Raw genomic sequence first — 14,256 nt, forward strand, 5'->3', positions numbered from 1 at the left:
ATTTATTGTGTTGTTCATCATTGTTTGTTTGCTCTTTAGTTCTTCTAGGTCCTTGTAAACATTTCTTGTATTTTCTCCATTCTATTTCCAAGATTTTGCATCCTCTTTACTATCATTACTCTGAATTCTTTTTCAGGTAGACTGCATATTTCCTCTTCCTTTGTTTGGTCTGGTGCGTTTTTACCTTGCTTCTTCATCTGCTGTGTGTTTCTCTGTCTACTCATTTTGCTTAACTTACTGTGTTTGGGGTTTCCTTTTTGCAGGCTGCAGGTTCATAGTTCCCGTTGTTTTTGGTATCTTCCCCCAGTGGGTAAGGTTGGTTCAGTGGCTTGTGTAGATTTCCTGGTGGAGGGGACTGGTGCCTGTGGTCTGGTGGATGAGGCTGGATCTTGTCTTTCTGATGGGCAGGACTGTGTCCGGTGGTGTGTTTTGGGGTGTCTGTGGCCTTAATATGATTTTAGGCAGCCTCTTTGCTGCTAATGGGTGGGGTTGTGTTCCTGTCTTGCTAGTTGTTTGGCATAGGGTTTCCAACACTGTAGCTGGCTGGTCATTGAGTGGAGCTGGGTCTTAGCATTGAGATGGAGATCTCTGGGAGAGCTTTTGCTGTTTGATATTATGTGGAGCCGGGAGGTCTCTGATGGACCAATGTCCTGAACTCGGCTCTCCCACCTCAGAGGCACAGGCCTGACATCCTGCGGGAGCACCAAGACCCTGTCAGGCACATGGCTCCACACTCCGGAAGCCCACACTCCAGAGGCCCTCCTTTTTGATGTGCTTCCTCTCCCCGCTGCAGAGTTCCTAACTAAATGACATTATTAAGAAAGTGGAAAGACATTCTACAGAATGGGAGAAAATATGCAAATCTGAGAAGGGGGCCTAGTATCTATAATACATTAAGAAAAAAAAAGACCTCTAACAACTCAACAACAAAAAGAAAAACAACCCAATTAAAATATGGGCAACGACTTCATTGGACATTTATCCAAAGAAGATATACAAATGGCCAACAATTATATGAAAAGATGTGCAACGTTATTGGTCATTAAGGAAATGCAAATCAGCCACAATGAGATACTACTTCACACCCACAAGGATGGCTATAATTTAAAAACATCCCAAATGGAAAATATGAAGTGTTGGTGAGGATGTCGGACCTTTGTGCTTTGCTGGTGAGAATGTAAAATTGTGTAGCCACCGTGGAGAACAGTTTGGCAGTTCTTCAGAAAGTTAAATATAGACTTACCATATGACCCAGCAGTTCTACCTCTGGGTGCATACCCCCAGTAATTGAAGACAGGTATTCAAACAAGTACTTGTACACAGATGTTCCTAGCAGCACTATTCACAGTAGCCAAAAGGTAGGAACAACCCAGATGTCCATCAGTGGATGAATGGGTGAACAAAATGTGATTTATCCATACAATGGAATATGTTTTAGCCATAAAAAGGAGTAAAGTACTGATGCAGCTATAATGTGGAAACACCTCAAAACATCATGCTAAGTGAAAGAAGGCAGACGCAAAAGGTCACATATTGTGTGATTACATTTATGTGAAATATCCGGAATAGATAAATTCATTGAGACAAAGAGCATATTAGTGGTTGCCAGGGGCTGGAGCAGGGGCAATGGTAGTGACTGCTTCATGAGTACAAGGTTTCATTTGGGGATGACTAAAATGTTTTGGAACTAGATACAGGTGAGGGTTGTACAGCATTGTGAATATAGTAAATGCCATTGAATTGCACACATTAAAATGGTGAATTTTATGTTGTGTGAATTTTCCCTCAAATTAAAAAAATTACATCATACAGTTTTTGTGATCTCATAAATAACTGTGGCTTTGCTGTCATAGTTACCTTGTGACTGTTGGAATCCATGTGCTTTGTAGCATTAGTACATTGGGAAAGTTCTTTCCAGCTGTGGTCAGGAAAACGTGAAGACAGATGATCCCAAGTGGGTTTCTTCGTAGAATAACAATTAAGGAATATAGCCTTTTCTTTTTTACTTGTGGAAGCTGTTAAAACTTATACCTTGAGTGGGCCCTCGGTTGTTTTAAAATGTGATCTGGACTGATAGGATTTGGTCTCTTCATTTAATTTGAAAGAGCGTGTTTAAAATAACTTTATATTATTTGGAGTTGGAGCAGCTTTTGGTTTTATGAAAATTAGGAGTAATTTTTAAAGAATGTGAGATATACATATGGAATTGCAGTAAGATTTTTCTGGTGGTTTGCTGTGTTGCACTGCTAGAGACTTCTGTGACACTTTCGAAAGCCGTTACGAGTGCTTTTTATTGTAAGTGGAATTGGTGTCAGGAATAAGAAATTTTTTTTTTCAGATCAAGCACATCTTGTGCAAAAACCAAAAACCTTAGTTTCTTATTTTAATCTTATACCTGTTTTGTTTTTTGAAGGAGGGACTTTATGTTAGATTCTGGCAAAAAGATCTGAGCTTGAGAAGAGTGTCTTACTCAGAAAGGTAGAAGTGCTTTGCCAGTGATCATGAAGCTTTTCTTTATGTATGGAGTTGATGCTTCTGCCTCAGGTTCATGCTCCTGCCCCTGTGTTGTATGTGGACTTGTTTCTCAAGCAGATGTTATTTATGCTAGGTGTCTTGCACGCTTCCACCTGGCTCCTCTCATGACCCACAACGTGCCATCCAGGTTAAGGGTTTGCAGACTTGAAGCAAACAAAGCGAAGTGGTTTGTAGTGGATTGAACCCACATCTTTTGGCATCATTAGCATCGGGTCCCAATCAGCTGAACTATAGAGAGCAAAGAATAAATGCCTTGCTTGAGTGAGGGATTTGAAATTTTAAAGTTAGAAGGGATCTGGTAAGCATGGCAAAATATCTGGAATAAATGTAATAATCTGAAGTAGTGGGTGAATGTAAACAGCTGAAAATCATGATTGCTTCTGATTTCCACAAAATTAGGAAGAGTTCCTTTTTGTGATGTTCACTGGATAATTTTTTAAATTATGAAAAGGTCAGTTTTTTAAGTGGTGGAGAATTTAAAATTTTTAATAAATTATAATTAGGACAGTTTTCCAACAAGAGCTAATTTAGCCATTGAGCTACTACTATACCATAAGAGCTATAGAAGAAAGTGAAATCGGTAGATGAGACTACAGCTTCCTGCAAGATCATGTGTGCACAGGAACCCCTGCCTGTGAATGGCAGCATATAGTGCATTTCCTTACACAATTTTCTTAACCTTTCTGTGCTTTAGTCTCCTCTTCTGAGCAATTAGAATAATAGAATCTACCTCATAGGGTTGTTATAAAGGTTGAGTTAGTTAATGTAGTTAAAGCTTTTAGAACAGTGCCTGACACAGAGTAAAAGCTTGACGTGTGTATGCTAAAGACATAAGAATGATGGGGAAAAATCACTCGGAGCTGCTCTGGGTCTTTCTTGTGGCGCGCGGCTTCTCTAATTGTGACTCATGGGCTTAGTTGCCCCGTGGCATGTGGGATCTTAGTTCCCTGACCAGGGATCGAACCCACATCCCTTGCACTGGAGGGTGGATTCTTAACCACTGGACCACCAGGGACGTCCCCAGGGTGCTTTTTTGAGGGGCAAACTTGTTTACATTCAGATACTCATAGTCCCGACTCTCTTGTGTACCCATGCACCATTTGAAGTTCGGAGACCCTCTGGTATACTCACTTGAGGGCCATTTTACTGGGCATCTCAACCAAAGAGAATGCTTTGGGAAAGAAATAAAGAACTCAAAAGCAGTGGTTTTTCAACTGCTTCCCAAGTAATTTTAAGATCATGTGAAGCATTTCTGGTCGTTTGTTGAAAACATAGTTACTGTCTCATTCATTCACCAAGAGCTACCATGTGTCTGTCATTGGGTAGAATGGGATGACATAGGGATAAGGGTCAGAGACAAGAGATGAAGATAACATAGCTCCTTAGCCTGGAACTCAGTCTAGACCATTTTGTGTACCTCTAGAATCCGTGTCAGGAAAACGCCAGGGCTTTGAATGGAAGAGCATTAGAAAATAGCACATCCTTAATGGTACTCACCCTTGAAGTTGCAAGGCTATGCATCAGTTAATTTTTTAAAATATTACTTATTTATTTATTTATTTGGTTGCGTCGGGTGTTAGTTGCGGCAGGCGGGCTCCTTAGTTGTGGCTCGTGGGCTCCTTAGTTGTAGCATGTGAACTCTTAGTTGCGTCATGCATGTGGGATCTAGTTCCCTGACCATGGATTGAACCTGGGCCGCCTGCATTGGGAGCGAGGAGTCTTAACCACTGTGCCACCAGGGAAGTCCCACACATCAGTTAATTTGATCATTTCTGCTAAGCCATCTCAAACTTAGCCAGGAGAGAAAGATGGAAACTCATTGGTGGAAAGAGATTTTAATGAATCATCTTGTTCTGATCTATCATCAGAGACAATCAAGTTTGCCTTTTTTCCATTGATATTTTTCAGTTACTACTAGCATTTTTAATCATTTAAAATTGCTAGTTTGTATTTTAGTGACCTCTTCTTACTCTCCCCATCCCCTTGGTTTTTCTGTTTGTGTGTAGTTCTGGTGAAAATGAGTTAGGAAAGGAGATTGATGAGATTGGATAGCTCAGCATCCTAGAATACACTTTATCTCTTTTCTCATGAAGTGAGGGTATGTTGCTTCTTTTACAGGACTGGATACAACTGCAGAAGCAACAAGTGAACCTTTAAAGATGCATATGGGGCTGCACAAAGAGAAGAGAGAAACTGGAGAAACCAAAGAAGTGAGGAAAAGGTATGTTTCCTGGGTAAATAGTACACTTCTGAATTTAGGTTTCTTGCCATATCAATTACCATTACTTTGTCATGCCTAAGTCTTTATGGCTGTATTTAATCTTTGTATTGCTGTTAAACATTCTTTATTTTCTCCTTCCTTGATTTTTATTGCTGAGCTCTTTGATCAAATGATTTTTTTAATCATTTGGATTAATCATTTGGATTAATCTAAAAATATCTCTATTGAATATACAATTTAGGTGACTTCTTATATCACTTGATAGGAACCTGTTATATCTTAGGTTGACCATTGGGTATTATAAAAGAGTTGTGTGTTGTGTCTCTTGTGATGTGCAGGTTTAGTTCAAGGTCAATTTTTTAGTCTGAGTGCAAAACATACTTCTGCTTTATTAAATGACTGACTTGAAAAACACTGGTTTGAATACCAAATTATCCAAGCCATGTTCTCAGGCTATATAGGATGTGTGGTACTGCTCTCTGGAATATGAAAATTAATACTAAAGACAAAGCTGACTGGCCAATAATTAATGTAAATAGGCATAGCCTCCCCTTGATGAACTAGATGTGCCCTAGTAAAGTTATATACTCATATATGTATATACATATACACATATGTATATACATATATGAGTTGGGAACTCAGTTTATTCTGTTACTGAGCCACTCACAGGCTTAGATTTTGAGGGGTTTTGTTGTTAAAGTTTTTTAAATAAAGGAAATTTACTACCTTATTTATCGTTATAAAGTTAAGAACCTTAATGAGTAGAACTTTTTGGAAAGAAAGGGGAGGAAATGGAGTCAGGGTCATTGCTGGTATATAATGCAAGTTCTGTGCACAGCAGCCTGACTTGGATAACTCCATGGCAAGATTACTCCCTCCCCACAAGCCTGGGCCACCCAGCCCATGGGAATTTCCTCACAACTGTCACTTGTGGAACTTCCTGTCTCATGGTGGATTGTGGCAGGCCTACTGTTAGACAGAAGGTATATTCCAGTTTTCTCATTCTTTAACTTTGAGTTGGAAGGTGGAGTAAAAACTGTTTAATGGCCTTGTATATCAATCCTCTAAACTAAAAACGGCATAAGACAAGTTTATTACAAGTGCACTTGTGCACACATTTTCTAGTGCTTACCTTCACAGCGACTCTGCGTCAGTCACACTGATCTCCTTACGGTTCTTCAGTCAGTCATGGAATCTTCTCCTCCCAGGTAGCCACGTGGCTCCTGGCCGCCTTCTCCTTCAGGTCTCTGCTGTGGGGGCAAAGTGAATGTGAAGGCCAAAGCCAAATTGGAATCACCAGGAATTTTCTGTGATGTCAGTCTCCCTACCTACCCCTGGCAGCACTGAGCCACCTTGCCTAGCTCCAGCTTCCCTCCTGTCTCCCACTCCACTCTTCCTACCTATCAAATGTGATGTTTTGTTTATTCTACACATCATGCTTTTTCTATTTCACCTTTAAGATCTTTTAAAATTAATCTTTCACTTTCAAAGGCACATACCATTTGACTCAGCAATTGCATTTCTAGGAATTGATCTCACATGTAACCTCGCGCAGGTATGCAAGTAATCTTGAACCTCCTCAGCCTCTGTTAAATCTTCATGCATGCTTCTGATTTCAGTAGCACTTGGACTGAGACTAATTATCTCTTGCTGCCACTGTTCCGTTGTTGCCATGGGTCATGTCCCTGTCCAATAACTTGGGCGGCTGTCTGCCTCTTTGCCTGAACTGCAGGCACAGGAGCTAACTATGTCCCCTTTTGGGCTTCTTCTTTTGCACTCCTGTTGCCTTACAGCAATCTTTCTCTTCCTATTTGCGAATATTACAAATGGTTGTGCGTTGCGTTTTTTAGACACTTAGATAATTACGTATAGAGTAGTGGTATCTCGACTTAGCTGCACATTAGAATCAACTTAGAAGCGTTATAAATTACTAATGTCTTGTCCCACCACCAAAGATGCTGAGGCAGTTTGTCTGGGGTGAGTTGTAAGCATTGGCATTTAAAAAATCTGCCAGGGTGATTTTCACTGAGGTCAAGTTTGAGGACCAGAAACAGTGTTGATTTTTCTATCCTGGTGATGACTTTGGTCACTTTAAGCTCATCGTAACCATTTAAGTGATTCCTTTGGGTTTGCAAGTTACAGTGGTGTTATATATATTAAAAATTTTGCCTCTTCCTTTATTGTATTTCTATTTCTTATTCGTTTTCATGTTGCTTTGTATTGGAAGGCACTTCTGATACTATATTAATTAACAGTGATGATAAAATGTTGCTTCACTTTGTGCCTGTTTTTAATGACTGCATGTCTCATTTCTTCCTTGAAGTATACTGTTGACATTTGGTTTTAAATAGATACTCTAAAAAGGGTAAGAAAGTATACCTTTATTATTAGTTTTAGAATTTTAAAATTAAGCATATCTGTTGGAGTTTAACAAATGAATATTTGCTATCTGATGACATGACACAATTTAAGATTTTAAGCCTATTCCTAGATTCTATTTACTGTTTTTTTTAAATTTTTTGAGCATAAATTTTAAGTAAGCTTCATCTGTAGTTTTCTCTCTTCATTTTCTCTGCCAGTTTTAGAATTGGGTTCATAGAATGAACTAGATAACTTATATCTTGACCTTTTTTAGATATGTTTTCTATAATATGTTTTGTTTGTTTCTGGAGAGTTTGAAATGATCCACTAATAAACCATCAGGGGCAAGTTGCTTTGGGGGCGGGGGTGTAGTTATTTATTTTTTCAAAGATGTTGGTCTAGTTAAGTATTTTAGAATCTTTGTTTTCTGACAATACTTAAAGCAATGCTTGTCCTCTGTTCTTTTTTTTAATAGTCTATAAATTTCTTATGCGGTGATTTTGTTATATTTTCTAATTTCATTATTATTTCAGAGCTCTGTTATTTCAAGCAGAATGTTGTCAGATTTTGTCTTCTGTTCAACCAATCTTGAAGATTCTATAACTTATGTGTGAATTTAGCATCTTTAACTTATGGTTGCTTTTGCATTTATGTTTTCTGTATATAATTCTGTGTATAATTTCTTAATTTTTGTATTGCTTAGTTGTCTCTTTCCTGTTACACCTTCTGTTTTATGGAGTGTCCTTTTCTTCTTTTTAACTTTAAGACAAAATTTAAACGTGAACAATTCTCTTAGTGCTAAAAATAACATTTGTTCCCTAAACTTATTTACTATCATCAAAGCAAAAGCAGGAACTTTCCTTTCCTTCCATATAAGGAAACTCAGTTTCTCCCTGTTTTGGCATCCCCTCTTCCTACTTCTCATCTACCCCAGATATTTTTACCCTTCACATTTTACATTTGTTCTGTGAGGTGCACTAATTCTTCTAGGTTTCAGCTTGATACTCATAAGTATTTTGTTATTCTTGATTAAGTTAGTTAACAAGCACTGAAGCCTCACTCTGAGCTGGACAGACACTGAGCTAGGTGCAGGAGATACAAAGAGAAAGGTAGATCTGTCCTTGCCTTCAAGGTCCCTTTCTGGTTGAGGAGGTGGCATGCATGCAAACCCACAATGGCGAAAAATGTGATGTGTCAGGTGTCCTGGAGACACAGGGAGGGAGGGAATGATGTTTGGTGAGTCAGCGAAGGCATCCTGAATGCTGAGTGTTACTGTGCCAGTAGGGCTTTGCAGGATAGAGGATAAAGCGAATGGGCAAAAGCCTGAAGGTACCTAAGTGACTGGAGATGAGACTGGACAAAGGGATATTGGGGCCAGATTGCGAAGTGCCTCGAATGCCTGGCCAACAAGTTTCGGCTTTCTGCGGCCCCACCAGAAAGGTTTTAAAGCAGGGGAGTACTCTGTTCAAGCCTGTTTTTAGGAAGATAACTCTGGCTGTCATGTGAAGCACGGACTGCAGGGAGGAAGTCAGTTGAGCAGCTGTGGCAGTCATCCAGGTAAGAGATGATGAGAACTTAAACAAGGTGGTAGCAGCGGCGATGGAGAAGATGAGGTGTTTTGAGGTAGAACCTAAAAATACTAGTTCCTGACTCAGGTGAGATTGGGATTAGAGGATGACTTAGAGGGTTTTCTTGTTTGTTTGTTTTAAGGAAGGTAATAACAGACGGTGGAAATATCGACTACCTTATGTCACGGGGTGGATGTTGTGGAGGGGGTCGCAGAGGCTACTTTGGAGAGAGAGCATTTTAGGACTAACTGAGTTTAAAAAATTGTCAACAGATCTAGGAAAACATATCTAGGAGTAATTGGAAATATGAGTTAGAAACTCAGTTGAGATGTAGGGGCCGGAGATAAAGGTTGTGAGATATACTTGCTCCAAGGAGGAGGTCAAAGCCATGGAATAGATATAAAGTTCCCCCTGTTAGAGCATGTAGGCAGAAAGAAGGGCTTAGGTTGGCTTCCTGGCCAAGACCAGTCTTTATGTGCAGGAAGTCAGAATGTACTGAGCCCTGTAATACATGTCCTGCACGGGGTGGTGAGAGCTTTTTCAGATGGCTTACTTTATCTTTTTAATAGCCCTGTGTGTGGAAATTATTACTACCCTACTTCGTGGGCCAGGAAACTAGGGCTCCAAGGCATTGTTACTAAGCTAGTAAGTGGGATTGCAAACCAGGCCTGAATGCCAAGCTGATGCTGGAGGAAGAGGTAGGGGAGAAGCAGAAAAGAGTGGTGTGGAAGAGATGGTTTCCTACGAGGGGCAGTGGCCACTCACCCAGAGGGTCCAGCAGGATAAGGAGAAGGAGAAGCTCAGCCACTGGTTTTCTCAGTTAGAAAATTGATAGTGATCCCACCGTGCTCAGTCCACAGGGTACGGAGGTCAGCTCACACTGGAGTCAGACCAGCTGAGGAAATGCAGACAGCGCTGTTGACCACACTCTTGGAGACATCTTGGTGGTAGAGGAATGACAAGAGCATCTGGCATAGGGGGTTGGCATCATTTTCTTTGTTTAGAGATGACAGCTTGAAGTATTCTGATTCACTCATCTCTTTTCCTTTGAGGTCTTATATTTTAGATCGCCTTGTCTCTGGGCTTCTGTTACTTAAAAAAAAAAAAAAATCAAAAGTAACTGCTGGATTCCCTTTCACATAACCTGCTTGTTTAACTTGTCAACTTGGAGTCCTTTTCTACGCATTGTTTTCAGATGTTTCCAGGCTGTTGTCTTAGTGTCCCACTTTGATTGCTAATTATGTGTGCGATCCTGAGAGCCCCTTCTTGTTTCTTCTCTCAGGTCTTTCCATTCTGGAAGTGGTTTTCGTCTGTCATGTGAATCTTTTGTTCAGTTCAGCTTCCCCCGGAACTTGAATTCATGGACTGTCTCTCTCTTCTAGATGATAATGTGTTCTTGCATTCTCTGACAAGAGGAGAGCATAGTGCTAAGTGCCTGCGCTCTGGAACTAGGCTTGCCTGGGTTCAGATTCTGGCTCTACCAGCTACTAGCTGAGTGACCTTGAGCAAGTTACTTTTTGTAACTTCTTTGTGCCTCATTTTCCTTATCTGTAAACTGGAGGCAATAATAATACCTCCTAGCAAGGACTGTGATGAGAGTTGAATGAACCAGTGCATGTAACGGGCTTAGAAGGCACAGTGTACAGTGCAAGTTGTGTGTTCCACCATTGTTAGCTGTTCCTGTTGTTGTTATTGTTCTGGGGGAAAATAGTGGGAGAGGTAATAACCTTTTCCTGATTGTATTTGGGCCACACAAATAAGTGATAAATTTACAGTCTGTTGGAGCCTCACTTGGTAAACTGGAATAAGCAAATCCTGGGGATCAGGTAGCCCTTCCGGTCATTAAGGAATTCAGCAGTGAACACTTTGAACCTTTGTCCACATGTGGCATCTGGAGTTGCAGATGTCTACCGTGTGACCTCACCTTGCCCATGGCTGTGTGTTGACTTCCATTATACACAGACCATAAAATTTTTACCTCTACCTTTCTGAATAGTTCTTCCCAAAAAATATTATTTAATTTTGCTCATCCCATCAGCAAATAACAGATGCTGGGCAAACCAGCACACAAATTAAGTAACTTTCCTGAAGTCCGTTGTGGGGCTGGGACTTAATGAATAAGCCCATGGTATCTGACTCCAGTGGTATTAAAAGAGGAAAAGAGGTTCACTGATATCTATATATCTATATCTATATCTACATTTATATATAGAGTTGCTATTTTAGTTTAGGCTGCTGTAACAAAATAAGGGTGGCTTATAAACAAAAGACATTTTTTTCTCACTGTCCTGGTGGCTGGTTGCCAGCATGGTCGGGTTCTGGTGAGGGCCCTCTTCCGGGTTGCAGATGGCCTTTTTCTTCTTGTAGCCTCGCATGGTGGAGAGGGGTGAGAGAGCTCTATAGGGTCCCTTTGATAAGGGCACTAATCCTATTCATGAGGGTTCCACTGTGATGACCTAATTTTCTCCCAAAGGCCCCATGTCCTCGTACCATCACATTGGGGGTTAGAATTCCAACATGAATTTGGAGGGAGGGCGACACAAGCGTTCAGTCCATAATAGGTACCAATCTCTAAAGCCATGTTTATGAACATGCCATATTTTCTCTGACAATGAAGATGTGCTATTTTTACAAGTAGAAGAAAAATAAATCTCATTGAACAAACGAAAAAGTAATAACAAAGTGCTTGCATGACAAACATAATAAGGGGAAATACTATCAACTAACCTCTTGGAGTTTTTAAGGAAAGCTAGCAGGCTTGTGAATGAGGGAGCCAGTAATCCTTTAAGAAACCTTTGCCAGAAATTTGCATAGTCTCAAATCAGCTCCTTCAACTTATTTATTATCTATAAAGGAAAGAAAAGATAGTAACTTTACAGTGCAGAAAGCACCTTAGCCAAGAGATCAAGGTCAGCATCACCAGTAATAAGACAAGCAACATCAATGAACCCCATGGTATGATGCACTAAGAAGAACACAACATCATTTCTGTGCCATTTTTGCCAGAAATGCATAACCTCAGTGTAATCATGAGAAAACATCAGGCAAACCCAAATCAAGGGACATTCAACAAAATAACTGATTAATACTTTTGGAAAGTGTCAAGGGCATGAATAACAAGGAAGACTGAGAAGCTGTCACAGACCACAGGAGACTAAGAAATAATGACGAAATACAATGGGGATCCTGGATAGGATCCTGGGACAGAAAAAGGACATTAGTAGAAAAAAACTGGTGCAATATGAGTAAGATCTTTGGTTTAGTTAATAGTACTGTGCCAATATTAATGCCCTGGTTCTGTTCAGTTACTATGGTTATGTAAGATTTGGGGAAGCTGGGTCAGGGACATAAGGAAACTCTCTGTACTATTTTTGTAACTTTTCTATAAGTTTAAAATTAGCTCAAAATTTAAAATTTTCTGTTTTTTCTCTCATTTTTCTTTTAAGTAAAAAGCCATCATGGGATAGAGAAACTATTAGATTCTGGGTGGAAACTGTCTTAAGAAGAGGAAAGAAAGCTTAGAGTTATGGTCCCTTCTCCAAGTGGGTAAATGTTAATGATGACCTCTCACAGTGTTGCCTCGAGGCTCATTCCAGATATGTTGAATTTCCTAGACCTTTTTAAAGGGTACAGTAGTAAAAAGCTATGCTGATGGGAAATTTTTCTGAAAATTTTATGAGGCCAAGTGGATAGAAAATTAGATAATGCAAGATACTGCACTTAGGGAAAAAAAAAATCCAAACCAGTCTTAAACAGAGCCATGGGTGGTTATCACTTAGTACCATGGGGTTCTCTGAAGATACTGCTCAGCATTTGCTGCTGAGCCCAAAATGGCCTGAAAATTGGTGTACATCCATGCAGGGATGACCAGATCCAAGTGATCCGCTGGAGGCATGTGGAGATGAAAGTCCCTCTTTGGTCATTAGAGGCCAAATTAAAGCCCTATAAACAGAAAAATCTTAAAAGCGAGGGGTTTATGACTTGTTCAAATGAAGAATGCTGCAGAGGGACCCAGATTGGGAGTCTGCATGGAGCCTGGGAAGGATTTGGAGGTTTGGACTCTGTCAGAGTACATCTTGCTCTGTCCACAGGAGGCGAGATGCCACAGTGGCCTGGGGCAAACATTCTGCTTGCTGCAAAGCTGGGCTTGCTGCATACGTAGGTTGAAAACCTTCTTAGAAGTTCTAAATTTGTTCCTCAGGCAACCACCTGATTAGGGATTCTGTTTCCCAGGTTCCCTCATGTTAGGAAAGGACAATTCTGGGTAAATTTCAGAAGCAGTGGGGCTCCTGGAAAGCTATACCCCCTCTAAAATGGGGCGGGGGTGGGGTAAGATCAAATGTGTCTCCATTGCATTTGGTTGGTATTAAACCAATTCTACCCCCACTCAATTAAGAATTTAATAATCTCAGTGAACTAAAACAAATCATATTTCTGAACTTATAAAGCTGGGGACTAGATCATTTACTTATTGAGTTAACAGAGATTTTGTGAGCACCCTTTGCAGGCCAGGCACTGTATTAGGCCCTGAGAACACAGAGGAGCAAGACAGCTGAGCTCCTCACAGAGCCTGCAGGCCAGGAGACTGTGCCTCTGAGCTGGAGTCAGCCAGCACACCAGCCCACTCAAAGGTGCCTCCGCTAAAAGGACCTGGTCCACACCAAGATAAAAGTTTCCCTGTAGATAATCCCGTAACTTTTAAACCTCACTGTATATGTTATTTTAATTTCCTTCCAGTAGTGCTAGAAAGAAAAGGTGTTTTCATGGGTGGTTCATATATTTAAATTACATAATTTGGAAGCAGCGTTTGCTGCCTTTAATCGTAAAACCTTCCCCGTCCCCTGGCCGCTCCCCTCAGGCTCTGATGCTGAAGACACTTGGGTAAGGCTTAGCGGGTTTGCTCAGTGCCTACGGCCATCAGAAATGTGTTTACCAAGGCAGAGTGAGCTCTGAGAGGCGCAGCGCAGCCAGCTGGCAGCATCCAAAGGGAGCCAGCCCTTCTCTGCTGCTGCCTGGACTTTTCTCCCTTCCTGAATTTAATCTCTTGGGTCAGATTCCAAACTGAACCTCAAAGCAATGAACCAGTTAGAGTGGTGCTAACTAACTTGATTCCACAACACTGTTAGTAAGCTTTTCCCTGGCCCTCCTTCCAGAGGCTCTGGGCCTTCTTATCCAGTAGAGATGCTGTGAATTGGTAAAATAGTTATTGTAATGAATTTTTAGTTACTTTATATAAAGAGTGCAGTGGATAAATGATTAGCAGTATTTGTTATTTATCAGATAGAAAAATCAAGAATTTGTTTTTGTCAATTAATTTTGAAGACTCACCTCTTCTAACCCATGGAATATATGAATAGATGATCATTTTTTCAAAGTACTTTTGCAGAACAAAGTCCACATTCATCAGCAGAGCTTTCTGCCATCTGATCCCAATCTCTTTCCAGCCTCAAATCTTTTAACCCGCCCCTGCCTATCTTTTATTAAGTTCTAGTAGGCTCTCTGTACCATGTATTTTCACATTACCAACCTTTTTCTTCCCCTTCTCTGTCTTCAGGTTCCAGATCATCC

At 40.5% G+C, this 14,256-nt stretch overlaps 1 protein-coding gene across 3 annotated transcripts in view; it reads left to right on the forward strand.

Moving 5' to 3' along the window:
* ZHX3 (zinc fingers and homeoboxes 3) overlaps nucleotides 1-14,256 on the forward strand; it is a 115,030-nt gene that overhangs the window by 50,693 nt on the left and 50,081 nt on the right. For all 3 annotated transcript variants that reach the window (XM_028498647.2, XM_028498648.2, XM_024128521.3), the window contains exon 2: nucleotides 4,654-4,756. The gene's annotated coding sequence lies outside the window, so the exon portion shown is untranslated. The remainder of the gene's footprint in view (nucleotides 1-4,653; nucleotides 4,757-14,256) is intronic.

Source organism: Physeter macrocephalus, chromosome 14, assembly GCF_002837175.3.
Source record: "Physeter macrocephalus isolate SW-GA chromosome 14, ASM283717v5, whole genome shotgun sequence".
In the NCBI taxonomy this organism is placed as follows: domain Eukaryota; kingdom Metazoa; phylum Chordata; class Mammalia; order Artiodactyla; family Physeteridae; genus Physeter; species Physeter macrocephalus.